Raw genomic sequence first — 18,012 nt, 5'->3', positions numbered from 1 at the left:
ATGGGTGCTAGAATTGAATGCAAGAGAAGCTTTAGTCTTTCTAGTTCATGCAGAGTCCTATCTCTTTTGCTTCTGCTTGGAAAAATTGTACTTTTAGGAGAAGCCTAGAATTCTGAATGTCATTAGTAGCTGGGTTGATAGAGCCTAGTCCTGTCATGATTCACCAAACAAATGCTTTTCCTTTTTCATTTCCCCATAATTGCCATTGTCCCCAGGACATGCCTTTAATGCATATACAGCAGCCTAATGAATGCTTCTAAAATTGTTTTGTATCATATGAATAAAAATAAAACTAAGTCCCTAAATAATGGTATATTAAAAAGTGGACAATAGATGGATTAGGGAACTAAAAGTGAAAGGTAACACTACAGCTTTAATAGAGGAAAATATTTTCAAAATACATTTGTGACCTGGAGATAGAGGATGGAATGGGGAAAGAACTCCTTAAACAAAATTCTAGAAGTCAAACCATAAAGCAAATCTTTGATGAATTCAAATATTTTAATATTACAGACTTCTATTTGACATAAAACACCATGGGCAAAACTAATAGGAAGATGAAAAAATTAGAGAAAATATTTTCAATGTCTGAAACCAACAAAGAATGCCTAAATATATGAGAACTCTGGCAAATAAACAACAAAAAAAATCAGCAACTCCAGTCAAAAAATAGGCAAATGCTATTTATAAGCAATATGCATACAAGCAAACCCAAAAGATTAATAAGCATATGTAGAGATACTCAAACCAATCCATAATCAGAGAAATGTAAATTTAGAAAATCAATGAAATATCACTTTGTACTTATTAAACTAATAAAAATTAGGGAGCAGGGTCATGCCAAGTGCTGGTAGAATGTAGATTTATATATGCAGGTGAATGTAGATTTGTGGGGCACCTGGATGGCTCAGTTGGTTGAGCATTCAGCTTCAGCTTGGGTCATGATCTTGCAATTCGTGAGTTTGAGCCCCATGTCGTGCTCTGCGCTGACAGCTCAGAGCCTGCTTGGGGTTCTCTCTCTCTCTCTCTCCCTCTCTCTCTCTCTCTCTGCCCCTCCCTCACTCGTGCTCTCTCTCTCTCAAAAATAAAGAAACATTAAAAAAAGGAATGTAGGGGCGCCTGGGTGGCACAGTCGGTTAAGCGTCCGACTTCAGCCAGGTCACGATCTCGCGGTCCGTGAGTTCGAGCCCCGCGTCAGGCTCTGGGCTGATGGCTCGGACCCTGGAGCCTGTTTCCGATTCTGTGTCTCCCTCTCTCTCTGCCCCTCCCCCGTTCATGCTCTGTCTCTCTCTGTCCCAAAAATAAATAAAAAACGTTGAAAAAATTAAAAAAAAAAGGAATGTAGATTTGTGCCATCATTCTGAAGTAACTAGAAGCAATTAATTGCTCATACCCCAGCAATTTTTTCTTGAACCAACATCCCCTCAAAATTCCTACATGGGTTCAGGCAGGGCTATTTATAGCAGCATGATTTGTGGTGGGGGGAGTTGGAGATGCTAGGAGAGTAATGCAGCAGGAACAAAAATCAATGGGGTAGATATGCACATAACAACATGGATGGAGCTTTTAAATACAGTGCTGAGGGGGAAATGAGATATATGACATAATTTCATTTACATACAGGTAAAAATATGTATATAAGATTATAGATATTTTACAAGAATACCTGTAAGTTAAAAGATACACACAAATCATGTTAGCACAGTTACATATGGAGAACGGAGAAGTGAAATGGGAGTCCTATACAGGAATGAAAAACAATAAAACAAGAAATGGGCATTACCCAGGCCAATGACATAAAAATGAAACACCAGAATATAAAATTATTCAGTTAGGGGGCAATAAAAGCAGCCAGTGTGCAGATTTCAAGAACTACAAAAGCCATATTTCTGACTCTTCAAAAACTTGTAGGATAAGGAACAAAAAGAGGTGAAGTGAGTGGCTCAGCCTAGAAGCTGAGCTGCTAAAGAAAAATATCTAGAACTGATGCTTAGTGGTCACTTTTAGACAACCTCTCTTTTTCAAGGGTCCACTCTCTATAGTTCACCACATATTTTATGATGGACTGTATTTTGAAAGCTTACTTATACTCAATTTAACACTAGTAGACACTGAAAAATACCATCTCCTAGATTCATTTATCCATTTATCTACCAAATATGTATTTAAGGCCTAGTATGCAAGGGTAATACTGAGTGTAGTCACTAGATTAGAGGCTGTTAGTATATTCTATAAGGTACAGATTTTGCCAGTGGTATAGAAGGTTCACAGTACAAGGATGTAAGTGGAGCCATAGTCTTTTATACAAGGAAAATTATTTTTTAGTAAATGTATTGCTTAGAAACCCTGAAATTCTCATTGACTCTTGTGTCAGTTCTGATGTGTTCTCTTTATCATGAGGATACCATACCCCCTGTGTCTCCCACAAAAATGCATAGTATAGGTTTTTTAGCAGATATCACTTCCAATGTAAAATCTGATGTGGTTGAGGGGCCCCGAATGGGTTATGGTTTTAATTATTTACAAATAACACTTCCTGGTTAATTTGAAAAAAGAGTAAAACTGGATCACATGAGACCTCACTAGCACTTTCTTCTGTTAAAGCTCTGCTGAGAGTAGGGATCCTGCTGTCAGGACTTTGGTATGGGAAACTTACAGGGTTTGCTGATGAGCAGAGGAAATAGTAAGCCAAGGTCTGCTACACAATACTTTGGATTTTAGTAGTGACACTTTATAACTTGACAGTCCAATAAATATGTAAGAAGACAGTGGCATTAGTGTGTCCCCCAAATACATACACCAACAGGTTAACATAATGAGGCAGTATAAATTCACAATTGGTCAATCTGCCTAGATTTCCAAAATCCCACTTCTCCAATTCCTACCTCATTGTGTAAAAACATCCTATGGGAGATTTTAGAATTAGTAATTTTCTATCAGGGGCTTTGACAAAGCAGAAGCCCAGCCTAGTTATCTAAGGTGTCTCTGAGGGTAAACCTGAGTCATGATTAGGCCCCAACCTTTGTCATCAGCTCAACTAAAGTTATAATTAAATATAAACCATTATCTGCCTTTAAAATGTCCCACACTTTCTATGCCTTCTTTGCACAGTCATAACTATTATTAAAAAAATCAAATCATCAAGGGCTCAAATTGGGTCTTTATCCTGTCCTCCCATTTCTGATATCAAATGTATAAATTCTTGAGCTCTGCTGTCTGATTCTGAAGAGCGTGTTAGAAGTTTTTAAAATAATTTAATGGCTTGAGAGATTTTGATACTCATTCCCTCTTGGGCACCTGCTGATATCCTGAAGTACAAGTTTTTTACTCATACAAGTTTTGATGTGGAGAATGGAGATTTGGAGATGAGAAATGAAATATGACTAAAGACCTGCAAACCTGTCCTTCTGGCCAGCTTCCCAATAGAAAGAGGCCCTTGCCACTTCAGCTGATTTAACACTGGCTTGTAAGAAGGAACCCAGACTGGGTACAGGTAGCCCATTTACCAGTTGCAGTGGTATGTGGCTTTTTAGTTAAAAATTTCCAGTAAAGGTGGGGCACCTGGGTGGCCCAGTCGGTTAAGTGTCCAACTCTTGATTTCAGCTCAGGTCACAATCTCATGGTTTGTGAGTTTGAGCCCTGCATCAGGCTTCACACTGACAGCTCAGAGGCTGCTTGGGATTCTTTCTGCCCCTTCCCCATTCTCTCTTTCTCTTTCTCTCTCTCTCTTTCTCAAAATAAATAAATAAACGTAAAAAAATTTCCAGTAAAGTGCCCAGACAAGACAAGCTAATTAGTAGAACCACAAAAGATTTGGATGAGACTCAAGATTATCCAAACAGAGATAGTATAAGAAAATAATTGCTTGGACCGAAATTGACAAACTTGACTGGTATGATTCACAAATCTTTAATGGTCACTTTGTACTCTCAGCCTTGACAAGTGCTTTCCTTTCCCAATATATGGCAAAAGGCCTGTAGGCCTATAGCACTTTTCAAAAAACTCTCACTTTTTTTCTCACTACTAGTGAGAAAGAGATTTGCATATTTAAATATGCATGCCCACATAGGTACATATGCACAAATTCAGTTAGTCAACATTTATTGAATGCAAAACACTATGTCCCAGGGAGTACCAGGAGAAATTTTTTTTAAACCTAATCTCTGCACACATGATAGTTACAGTCTAATGGACAATTTGCAATGCATAAGAAGATGAGAAAACCTGATTACTCTAGAGATAAAAATCTCTTTTTCTTTCTTCAACATTTATTTTTCTTCTGAGTACAAAAGTAATGCGTGCATCTTTCAGACACTTTGGGAAATAATGACCTGTAAGGCCAGTACCCAGAAATATATATTAACATTTCAATATATATCCTTCCAGATTTATTTTTCCTATGTTTATAAAATATATCTTTAAACTTTTCCAAAGAAGACATCCATATGGCTAACAGACACATGAAAAGATGCTCAACACCACTTTTCATCAGGGAAATACAAATCAAAACCATGATGAGATACCACCTCATTCTGGTCAGAATAGCTAAAATTAACAACACAAGAAACAACAGGTGTTGGTGACGATGCAGAGAAAGGGTAACCCTCTTGCAATGTTGGTGGGAATGCAAACTGGTGCAGCCACTGTGGAAAATAGTATGGAGTTTCCTCAAAAAGTTAAAAATAGAACTACCCTATGATCCAGCAATTGCACTTCTAGGTATGTACCCAAAGCATACAAAAACACAGAGTTGAAGGGGTACATGCACACTGATGTTTATAGCAGCATTATCAACAATAGCCAAACTATGGAGAGAGCCCAAATGTCCATCGACTGATGAATGGATAAAGAAGATGTGGTATATATATATATATATATATATATATATATATATATATATATAGTGGAATATTACTCAGCTGTCAAAAAGAATGAAATCTTGCCATTTGTAATGATATGGATGGAGCTAGAGAGTATTATGCTAAACAAAATAAGACAATCAGAGAAAGACAAATACCATATGATTTCACTCATACATGAAATTTAAGAAACAAAACAGATGAATATATGGGAAAGGGGAAAATGGGAGAGGGAAACAAACTATGAAAGACTCTTAAAGATAGAGAACAAACTGAGGGTTGATGGAGGAAGGTGGTTGGGAGATGGGCTATACGGGTGCTGGGTATTAAGGAGGCCACTTTTTGGGTGAGCATTGGGTGTTGTATGTAAGTGATGAGTCACTGAATTCTACTCCTGAAACCAATATTGCACTGTATTATAACTAACCGGAATTTAAAGAAAATTTTGAAAAAGAAAAAAGTTAACAGAGAACCATGAGGGAGGGGAAGGGGGAAAAAAGTTACAGAGAGGGAGCGAGGCAAACCATAAGAGACTTAAATACTGAGAACAAACTAAGGGTTGATGGGGGGTGGGGGAGAGGGGAAAGTGGGTGATGGGCATTGAGGAGGGCACCTGTTGGGATGAGCACTGGGTGTTGTATGGAAACCAATCCAACAATAAATTATATTTAATATAAAAAATAAAATAAAAAATAAAAGTACCAGTTAGAAAAAAAGAAAAAAGTTAACATATTTAAAAATATGTCTTTAACTTCTCTAAAGAAGACATCCGGATGGCCAACAGGCACATGCTCAACGTCGCTCCTCATCAGGGAAATACAAATCAAAACCACACTCAGATATCATCTCACGCCAGTCAGAGTGGCCAAAATGAACAAATCAGGAGACTATAGATGCTGGAGAGGATGTGGAGAAACGGGAACCCTCTTGCACTGTTGGTGAGAATGAAAATTGGTGCAGCCACTCTGGAAAACAGTGTGGAGGTTCCTCAAAAAGTTAAAAATAGACCTACCCTATGACCCAGCAGTAGCACTGCTAGGAATTTGCCCAAGGGATACAGGAGTACTGATGCATAGGGGCACTTGTACCCCAGTGTTTATAGCAGCACTCTCAACAATAGCCAAATTATGGAAAGAGCCCAAATGTCCATCAACTGATGAATGGATAAAGGAATTGTGGTTTATATACACAATGGAGTACTACATGGCAATGAGAAAGAATGAAATATGGCCCTTTGTAGCAACGTGGACGGATCTGGAGAGTGTTATGCTAGGTGAAATAAGCCATACAGAGAAAGACAGATACCATATCGTTTCACTCGTATGTGGATCCTGAGAAACTTAACAGAAACCCATGGGGGAGGGGAAGGGAAAAAAAAGAGGTTAGAGTGGGAGAGAGCCAAAGCATAAGAGAATCTTAAAAACTGAGAACAAACTGAGGGTTGATGGGGGGTGGGAGGGAGGGGAGGGTGCGTAATGAGTATTGAGGAGGGCACCTTTTGGGATGAGCACTGGGTGGTGTATGGAAACCAATTTGACAATAAATTTCATATATTGAAAAAAATAAATTAAATAAATAAATAAAAATATGTCTTTAAAACAAAATTAGAATCATACCATGCATATGTGATAAACTGATTTTTCTTACTTGACAATATGTCATAAACATTTCCCATGTCATTAAACTAAAATAAACCATTTAATGGTGCTATAATATCCCTTCATAAAGTGTGCCATAATTTATCAACAAATAATCTAGTTCACTGCAAAGCTATACACTTAAAAATGGCTAAGATGATTTTAAACATTTTTAAAAACATCCTAATTATTGAAGATAGGGCATTTTAATATTTTGCATTATAAATAATTTAATAATGAACAATCTTTGGGTGTTATTTTTGTGCATGTGTATATATCTCTGATTCTTTAGGAAAAATTCCTAGAATTAGATATGCTAAGCTAAAAGGTATCAGCAAAAATAGAAATATCTTTATTGCTTTTCCTTATTTTAAAAATAATTCGTGCTTATACATTTTTTTAAGAAAATGTCAAAAGATACAAACAAGAAAATAAAGGCTACCTGGAAACCTACCATCTACTAGATAAACACCATTAATATTTTGGTGACTTATCCAGACTTTTTTTTCTTTGTATATATTATTATACATATTTGAAAAGGAGGATACTATATTTGGTAACCTGCATTTTCATATTGTAACATAAGTATCTTTCAATACCAATAAATATGGAAAGACATAATTATATTTCATTCCTGAAATACATTTCACTGTGCAAGTGTGCCATATGTTATGTAACAAATACTGTATTTCTGAATATTTTGACTGTATCTAGCTTTACATTATTATTAACAATGTTCAATGAACAGTCTTATATATACAGCTTTGTGCATTTATGTGATTATTTCCTCAAGATAAATTCCTAAATGCAGAATTGCTAAGTAAAAGGCCATGCAGATTTTTAAGCCTTTTGGGATATAATGCCAAATCTTACTTCAAAAAGAGTGAACCAATATACACTTTTTTTTTCATTTTTTATATATATAAAATGGTTTTATCCAGATGGATGTTATTTTTTGTAACTTTTTGTTCAAAGTTAATAAATTGTCTCAACATCATTGGTTAAAAAGTAATCTATCATACAGTTGATTTGAAATGCCATCTTTATCACAGATATTTACATGGAATATTTGTGTATGATTTGAGCTTTTTATTCCCCAAATCAATCAATACTGGCACTACTTCTTTGAAATTCTCTTAAAATAATAATAATTATAGGGGCGCCTGGGTGGCACAGGTGGTTAAGCATCCCAACTTCAGCTCAGGTCATGATCTCAAGGCTCCTGAGTTCACCCCGTGTTGGGTGCTGTGCTGACAGCTTGGAGCCTGGCCCCTGCTTTGGATTCTGTGTCTCCCTTTCTCTCTGCCCCTCCCCTGCTCTCTCTCTCTCTCTCAAATAAATAGTAAACATTAAAAGAAAATTAAAAAATAAAAATATACCTCATTTGCTCCCAATTAAATTCTTCTTTAGGTAATCAAGTCTACAGAATTAACCTTGCCTGTAGTAACTGCCTAAGTGTGATTTGACAAGTGTCAACAAGCACTGTCACCTGAAAATATGTTCCCCAACAATCTGCTATGGCTCCCTCAAAAGACTTCTCCACATTCAAATTAGTTGGGGAGGTTTGTTGGTTTGTTTGTTTTAGTTTTTAAATTTCAATTCCAGTATATTTAATATATTCGTTTCAGGTGTACAATATAGTGATTCAACAATTCCATACATCCCCAGTGCTCATCACGACAAGTGCACTCCTTGAATACAGATATGTGGACCCCACCTCAGTCTTACCAAATCGGAGTTACCAGGGTGAGCTCTGGCACCCGTGATTTGGAGGTTTGGAGATCACTGGTTTCATGAAAAAAGGCAGCAATTACCTCAAGAACGCAAAAGTTGAAACCCATATTTATTATGTGGAAAGAATCTCTTCCAATACCTTTTCCTAAGCTGGGAATTGGCTTATTCAATTTGAGCTAATTATCACTTTGAAATAGGCCACCAAGGAGGTTTGAGTCCTAAGAGGAAAAACTATAGAACTGGCTTAATTGGGAAGAGAGGGAAGCAATATAATGAGATATTCTGGACAGTATTGGGTTTCATGCCAGGAAGACCAATCCATAAATAAGGTTTCCTTTGTTTATGTTAGTCAACATATTAAATGTAATCAGCCTGATCACAAGTGACATTCAAACAAACATCCTGTATTTTATTAATTATGTATTGATTTTTCTGGTTATCTTCCATCTATGGCAAATGATATGGTTTTCCATTTATAATACTGATAAAATATCCTTTTAAATAAAAATATTTACATTTTAAAAGGTGAGTCAATTTAGAGGAAAAAAATCACTAACAGTAAGGAATATAACAAAACTTTTGAATATAGTTAGAAATAACTAAAGTTGGCTAAGCACTGACAACTTGATGCTTGGAAGTCTAGTTGGGGGAGCAATGCTGAAAGGACAACCACAATAGCTTTGCTATTTGATAGCTCTGCTATCTGGCAGCTTTGCTCAGGATCAGAGATAACACCAATTACATTAGTGTCTTTTAGCTTCCTCACCTAATCTTGTTTTGGCTTTTACTGCATTTATTCAACTGGCATAGTGAGTCAAACTGTAAAATTTCAACTTTACCCTAATGGAAAGTGACCAGTCCAGCTACACTGCTATCAAAGACTGATGCTCTATTTATGACTGAAGGCTTCTTGTTGAATCAAGTTCTGGACCAGAGAAGAGAGTAGGAAATCTAGTTTTGTGTCTTAGTATGATGATATCTGCATTACTCTATATCTTTTTGTAAAATATTTTCTTCAAAAATGGATGGTAATTCAAGACTCCGGCATTCAGGATCAGAGAAATGAAGATTCCTTACTCTGCTCTTAAAGAAACAGGCTCGCCTCTGTCAAGAAGAGTTTATAGGCATTCATAATCAGGCAGATTTAAGCAATAATCCTTCCTTTGAAAGTGAATGTGTGCCTTCCAGTATGGGAATAACTGAGAGACCACGATGGAGAAGATAGTACACTGAGTGAAAAGAAACACAGGGTATTTTCTCTTCTCTGCTCAGTACTCAAACCAGTGCAAGTCAGCTACCACTCAACATGAAGGGGCTCTAAGGGGGATTGGCACTTCATATGTGAGAAATGGATCTGTTCAGAAATGCATCTGTTGCTCCAGTGCTCCATGGAGAAAATAAAAGCATCCAAAATAAAAATACTCCCTTTCACTCCTTATTCTGAATTATGTGGCCGCATCTTTAGTACCTGACATGTACTCTACAGTCTCACAGGCTTGGTTCGCATCCCTGGCTTCTCCACTTACTAGCTGTATTGCTTGATAGTTACTTCAAACTTTAATTTCCCCAGCTTTAATATAGGTATAATAAAACATACGTCACAGGTTTCTGGTGAACCTTAAATAAAAGGACTGCTTAGTGTTAGTATAGAGCCTGACACTTTTTAAGTACACAATAAATATTTTATTATTTATATGTGTAAGTAGTATGGCATATTTTTAAACACCATTTTATTTCTCCTTGAAATATAGAGTTATGGAAGATTGATAGCAATTTTCTCACAGCTGGATTACCTTGAGTGTTTAAGAAGCATATGAGCACTGACCAGGTTTTCCTGAAGTCAGAGATTTCAACCTTTTTCTAGGTATTTCCAAGTGCTTTTGTCCTGTCAAAAAGAAAAAAAAAGAAATTAACCTAGCCAAAAAAATAAGTGACTTTAGCATATTTCTGCAATATATACATAGAGAAAGGTGGGTAAAATGGGAGGAGAGAGAACTTTTATTTGACACACACAAAAAAATACCCATTCAAGATCTTTAGTATTATAAGATATATAGAACTTTTTAAGAATAACATTTCTAGCAGAGCTGGGCAATACCTTTTAAATCACCTTTAATGAAAATACTTTTTAAGGGGTGCCTGGGTGGCTCAGTCAGTTAGGCAACAGACTCTTGATTTTGGCTCAGGTCATGATCTCACAGTGGTGAGATTGAGTCCCGTGTCAGGTCCCTGTGGAGCCTGTTTGGGATTCTTTCTCTTCCACTCTCTGCCCCTCTTCCACTTATTCTCTCTCTCTCTCTCTCTCTCCCCGCCTCTCTCTCTCTCTCAAAAACAGAAAAACAAACATTTTTTTTAAAAAAAGAAAATACTTTTTAGGGGCGCCTGGGTGGCGCAGTCGGTTGGGCGTCCGACTTCAGCCAGGTCACGATCTCGCGGTCCGTGAGTTTGAGCCCCGCGTCGGGCTCTGGGCTGATGGCTCAGAGCCTGGAGCCTGTTTCCGATTCTGTGTCTCCCTCTCTCTCTGCCCCTCCCCCGTTCATGCTCTGTCTCTCTCTGTCCCAAAAATAAATAAACGTTGAAAAAAAAATTAAAAAAACAAAAGAAAATACTTTTTAAAATTTATTATTCACTTTAACCCTGGTTTAGGAGCTAGGAGATATGGGTTGTTAGAAGCAGCATGCACTTAGAAATGCAAACCTATCTCCATTAATTACAGTTGTATGATCTTATGCAAATTTCAGTTTTGCTTCTTTGAGCTTCATTTTCCTTAACTATTAAATGCTCATAACATCTTTCAAGGTTTTTTTTGTGTGTATGAGAGAGTTAAATGAGGTAATATGCATAATGTTCTTGGCACATAGTAGGGACACAGTGAAGGATAACTATTATTGTTTTAAATAAGTCCATCTTCTAAGCACTTGTCTGCAGATAACCTGTATCTGAATCTTCTGGAAAGTCTATTTGAAATGAAGAAGATTCCTGAGTTGCACCCTAAAACGTCTGAGTCAGAATCCTAGGGTGAGGCCTGGGAATCTACATTTTAATTAGGTGCCCCTCCCATCTCTCCTTCTGGATTTGAGATTTGAAGACTTTTCTAGGAAAAACAGTCTGCACTTGGGTTTTTTCTCAGTGAATCTTGGGGGAGGGGAGGTCTTTTGGAAACTGGTACTTCTCAGTCAAAGTGCTAAGGATAGACCTTTCTACAAAGAGACTAGGAAAACAGGGGTATCTGCTAGTGTTGAATGCATGGTTTCAGAGGGTTCAGTGGAAAGTGTTGAGGGGGTACAAAACGGTGGAGATGGATATGGAAGTGGATTTACAGCTGACCTCTATGGAGATGAAAGTTTGGGTGGGTGAGGGACCAGAGGGGCTTGAGGCTTTTATGGTGACTGAGGAGGATGGAGATAAGAAGCAGGGACAGAATCATCCTGTCTCCGCAGAGAAGTTGTTTGATGCTAAAGACAGTGCATAGTCAACCTAGTCTACTTTAAACAATTTATTCTTCACGGTTTAAATAATTAAACGACGATGCATTCATTAAAATAGATTACTAATTGGGAGACAAGATGGGTATTTCTTCTCTAATCCAAGCCTTTTGTCTTTTACCTCCTATATTGCACTTAATTTGTTAAAGAAAAATTGCATTCTGGTTGTTTTGGTATGATTTAGAAAACTGCTCTGGGGCACCTGGGTGGCTCAGTCGGTTAAGCGTCCGACTTCGGCTCAGGTCATGATCTCACAGTTCGTGGGTTTGAGCCCTGCGTCGGGCTCTGTGCTGACAACTCAGAGCCTGGAGCCTGCTTTGGATTCCGTGTCTTCCTCTCTCTCTGCCCCTCCCCCACTCTCTCTCTCTCTCTCTCTCGAAAAATATGTAAACATTAAAAAAATTTAAAAAAAAGAAAACTGCTCTGTGCTCTGATAAGAGCATCTGAAACCTTCATGCTTGATACATAAGGTGCTTGATATTGCTTCCTTAGGCAGGTTGTTTTTATATTCCCAGAAAGCATAAAATGTAGAAAGATCTTTTCACTGCTGCTGTATTAGATGGGGGAAAAAAAGGCACTACAGTAAATTTACTGAGTTCCCCTACTAGTAACGTAATTAACCAGGCATCAGTACATATTTTATTTCTACTGTGTTTGAATATTTGCAATAATACTTCCTATTTCTAGAGTATATTTTGTTGGAGAACAACTCCAGTTCATTACAAAGCATTTGTAGGAGAAACAATATCCATCACCTTTTTCAAAGAGAGAAAGTGAGAGAGCAACTAGGTTTTCAATAGCAATACTAGTATAAACATGGCATTGTGCTGCTAGGAATGAAAACAATTGTAATCTTTCCTACTAGCCTAAGGTGAATATACAAGATGCCATTCTTAAGTCTTTTAGGTTAATAATAACTTCTACAGATGGCAAGGAATAAAAGGGCTTTACTCTTACACTTTCTGTGCTTCACTCCCTAATCTTTCATTTATTTTTAAGTCCTCTAACATTCTGTGAATACAAATTTGTGGGTGACTTTCTAGAAAGTGTTGCCTGGGCCCCTACAGTGAAACCAACACATCAGCTTTAGCTTCTACATATTTTTACAAATTGACTGTAGATGAAACTAGATCCTGCCTCTTTTCTTCTGGACTGTAAATTTTCTCAGGACAGTGACTATATCTTTTTTTTAATTTTTAATTTCATTTATTTTTTAAATTTACATACAAATTAGTTAGCATATAGTGCCACAATGGTTTCAGGAGTAGATTCCTTAGTGCCCCTTACCCATTTGGCCCATCCCCCATCCCACAACCCCTCCAGTAACCCTCAGTTTGTTCTCCACATTTACGAGTCTCTTCTGTTTTGTCCCTCTCCCTGTTTTTATATTATTTTTGGTTCCCTCCCCTTATGTTCATCTGCTTTGTCTCTTTAAGTCCTCATATAAGTGAAGTCATATAATATTTGTCTTTCTCTGACTGACTAATTTCACTTAGGATAATACCCTCCAGTTCCATCCACGTAGGTGCAAACGGCAAGATTTCATTCTTTTTGACTGCCGAGTGATACTCCATTGTATATATATACCACATCTTCTTTATCCATTCATCCACCAATGGACATTTGGACTCTTTCCATACTTTGCTATTGTTGATAGGGCTGCTATAAACATTGGGGTGCATGTGTCCCTTCGAAACAGTACACCTGTATCCTTGGATAAATACCTAGTAGTAAAATTGCTGGGTCGTACGATAGTTCTATTTTTAGTGTTTTGAGGAACCTCCATACTACTTTCCAGAGGGCTGCACCAGCTTTCATTCCCACCAACAATGCAAAAGAGACCCTCTTTCTCCGCATCCTCGCCAACATCTGTTGTTGCCTGAGTTGTTAATGTTAGCCATTCTGACAGGTGTAAGGTGGTATCTCATTGTGGTTTTGATTTGTATTTCCCTGATGATGAGTGAAGTTGAGCATTTTATCATGTGTTGGTTGGCCATCTGGATGTCTTCTTTGGAGAAGTGTCTATTCATGTCTTTTGCCCATTTCTTCACTGGATTATTTGTTTTTTGGGTGTGAGTTTGATATGTTCTTTATAGATTTTGGGTACAAACCCTTTATCTGATATGTCGTTTGCAAGTATCTTCTCTCATTCTGTCGGTTGCCTTTTAGTTTTGCTGATTGTTTCCTTTGCTGTACAGCTTTTTATTTTGATGAGGTCCCAGTAATTCATTTTTGCTTTTGTTTCTCTTGCCTCTGGAGATGTGTTGAGGAAGAAGTTGCTGCGGCCAAGGTCAAAGAGGTTTTTGCTTGCTTTCTCCTCGAGGATTTTGATGGCTTCCTGTCTTACATTGAGGTGTTTTATCCATTTTGAGTTTATTTTTGTGTACGGTGTAAGAAAGTGGTCCAGGTTCATTCTTTGGCACGTCGCTGTCCAGTTTTCCCAGCACCACTTGCTGAAGAGACTGTCTTTATTCCATTGGCTATTCTTTCCCGCTTTGTCGAAGCCATATGTTTGTGGGTCCATTTCTGGGTTCTCTATTCTGTCCCATTGATCTGAGTGTCTGTTCTTGTGCCAGTATCATATGGTCTTGATGATTACAGATTTGTAGTATAGCTTGAAGGCTGGGATTGTGATGCCTCCTACTTTGGTTTTCTTTTTCAAGATCGCTTTGGCAATTCGGGGTCTTTTCTGGTTCCATACAAATTTTAGGATTATTTGTTCTAGCTCTGTGAAGAATGCTGGTGTTACTTTGATAGGGATTGCATTGAATATGTAGATGGCTTTTGGTGGTATCAACATTTTAACAATATTTGTTCTTCCTATCCAGGAGCATGGAATCTTTTTCCATTTTTTTTTGTGTCTTCTTCAATTTCTTTCATAAGCTTTCTATAGTTTATATCTTTTATATCTATAGCCCCAAGGCGTAGGACAGTGCTACAGCACACAATAAATATTGTTGAATGAATGACTTAACTGAATGAATGGATAAATTACTAATTACCTTTCACTTATCCCTTCCCATCCTGTTATTCTCTTCATCAGGGCAAATTGAAGAAAACATTTCGAATTCATTTATATCTTGAATATTATTGTGGACCCCTGGAATCACTAAGAAGCAGACATTGGTTTTCTGATTAAATTAATTTTGGCCAGTTCTTATTCAAAAGATTTTTTTACATTTTATTTACTTTTGAGGGAGAAAGAGAGACAGAGCACAAGTGGGGGAGAGGCAGAGAGAGAGGGAGACACAATCCGAAGTAGGCTCCAGGCTCCAAGCTGTCAGCACAGAGCCAGACGCAGGGCTCAAACCCACGAACTGTGAGACCATGACTTGAGCCAAAGTCAGTTGCTTAACTGAGTGAGCCACCCAGGCGCCCCTTATTCAAAAGATGTTTTAAAAAATCTCCTTAGACACTACAGGTAATATCTAAACTAAATAGATATTTTGTGGGTGTCATTTGTTTTTTAAAACAAAACCTGTCAAGTTTCTTAAAGGAGATTGGAATCTTAACATAGTAAGTATACCCACTACAAAGAAAATTCAATCTTGAACATATGGCAGTCATAAAGCTTTTTAAAATTTTTTTAGATAATTTTTAAATGATCTCTTTTTAAAACTCTTCAACAACTTCCCCTTGCTCTTAAGAATCCAAAATCTCTAATATGAGCTACCAGCTAATTCTTTGATTCTTTCTAGAAATACTGATTGTCTATTACATATTTTAGGCTCAGAAAATACAGCAGTGTAGTAGTGGGACAAAGCCTCAGTCCCCATGGAATTTAACACTGGGGGCAGGCTAGTAGGAAGATTGACAGGCTAGAAACATAGACATACAAACAGTAAACAACATAAACAAATAGACAATATAAATTCTGGCATGATGAATGGTAAGAAAAAAATCGCATAGAGCTATTTTCTAAAGAAAATGAGCTATTCTTTCAGTTCTCCATTTACTCATCCCAGGAAATTTGTACAGATCATTCCCTCTTCCAGGGCTCCTCCTTAATCTTTTTCCCTCCTTAATTGTCATTCTTACTTCAGCTCAGGTCTTGGCTAAAAGTGGCAACTTCTCTAAATTAAATGTTCCTTTGTACCTACATGTCTCCTTTGTAACGTTCATTACATTTATAAGTATTTGTTCAGTGTGTCTTGCCATAAGGTTAGGGTCTTCCTGTCCGTGGTCTACTGATCTATTCCCAGCGACCAGCATATAGTGGATGATCAATACATTTTGTTAAATAAATGAGCACAAGAAAGTTTGGGAAATTATTTTTTTTCCAGTTAAAGGACATCTTACAAGGAAGGAGTAAAAATCATTTGCACATCACCCATTATGTAAGAAGTGCATGGGAGAGAAATGCAATTAGACTGAGTGGGAACTGAATGAAAATTATTCATTTGTTGTTTCCTTGGGTTCTTGGGTGGCTCTGAATGCCATCATAGGATAAACTGTTTTGAGAAGTCACTTCCAAGATTTTGGAAGTAAGCAGCTCCTTGCTTATAAAGCAGCATGGAAGAATACATGGAAGAGAGGAAGAGAAAAAGAAAAGGACAGAAGAAAGAAAGAGAGAAAGGGAATATTAAATGATACATATGGAAAAATAGGTGGATGGGAAGATACTCTTTTATTTTTTTTTCATATTCAGACTTGTCTTTCAAAATGAAAATGGCCCCTTATCCTAATACCAAGTAATGCATGCACATTGCAAGATATTTAAGACAATGCAAAAAGAGGTAAAGAAGAAAGGTGACTAATAATCCCTTTACATTTTATTTGCATGTATACACATCTAGACTTTTTAATGCATATTTACACCTATTTTAATATAAAAATCAGGTTAATCATGCATGCTATTTTGTAAATTGCTTTTTTCATTAAAAATGTAACCTGAACATATCTCCAGATCTAGCTACTAATTTTTAATGGCTATGTAAGAGTACATTATGTACATGCACTGTAAAGTATTTCACTATTATTGGATTGTTGTTTCCCTGATTTTCCAGTATTTAAATATTATAAGCCTCACTATGATTAAAATCTTTGTACATTCATTACATACACCTCTGCAAATGTGTCCACTTGTTTTACTTATAATAAATTTCTGTATGTGGACTTGTTTGTCAAACAGTATCTTGAGGCTTTTGATATGTATTGTCAAGTTGCCTAAAACATGTTATATCAATTTGTACCAGTAGCATACAGGTGTGCCTATTTCATAGGATCTTCGTCAACACTTAATATTATCAAATTTTTTATCTTTGACATTCTAAGAGGAAAAAAGAAACTACTGTTTTTGTTTTCATTTTTGGTTGCTAGTGAGGTTGGACCTATTATCATATGCTTATCAGGCAAATATTTTCTCCTTGTTTGAATTGCTTATTTATTTTCCTTACCACATTTTTAAATTGGGGTGTTTATATTTTTAAAAAAATCAATTTATGATAGCTTTGTACAGACTAATGGTGTTTGTCATATGTTTATCATATATGTAGCATTTTTACCAATTTGTCATTTGTCTTTTAGTTTTATTAAAGACTAGTATTACCCCTTAGCTGTCATATGTCATGTTGAAATTATTTTTTTGTTTGTCATTTCTCTTTTAACTTGACTAACCTTGTGTTTTGACATTCAGAAGCTTTTATTTATGAAGTCTTACTTAACAGTAATTCCTTAAAAATTTTTTGTCATGTCTAGAAAGTCCTTCCACATTCCCAAAGCTATAAACACATTTTTCACTTACATTTTCTCTTATGATTGTAAATTTCACCTTAAGTCATGTTTGCCTCAAGAATATGTCAAGGAGTGGCTAATGTTATTACCAGAAGCTCAATACTGGGCTTATTAGGAATCGTAAACCACTGAAGAATTCATTTCACACATTTTAGGTAAAATTTCTGGTACATGATTATGTCATATAAGAAAAAAAATGAGTACGGCCACAGCACCTAAATTATGTACATATACCGTAAAAAATGACAATATCAAGCCCGCTGGGAAGGTGAGCAGGAAATATGAGAATATTATTGTAACTGCTTGGAGTGAAATACTTATATTCCAGGCTGATAAAATGGTCATCATGCTGAGGGGGGCATTCTCTCAAAAAATATTTGATGGCCTACTATGAGCTCGCTCAGGTTATAACAATAAACACAGAAACAAGGTTTACTGCTCTTCAGGGGTGGGGTAAACAAATAAATAATATACTTTCAGATTAAGTACTTTAAATAAAATTAAGCAGGTAAGGGGATGGGGAAATTATTTTAGATAGCGTGGTAAGGGAAGTCTCTTCTGGGG

Source organism: Felis catus, chromosome X (assembly GCF_018350175.1).
Source record: "Felis catus isolate Fca126 chromosome X, F.catus_Fca126_mat1.0, whole genome shotgun sequence".
Lineage (NCBI taxonomy): Eukaryota > Metazoa > Chordata > Mammalia > Carnivora > Felidae > Felis > Felis catus.
Note: the sequence above shows the minus strand (reverse complement) of the source record.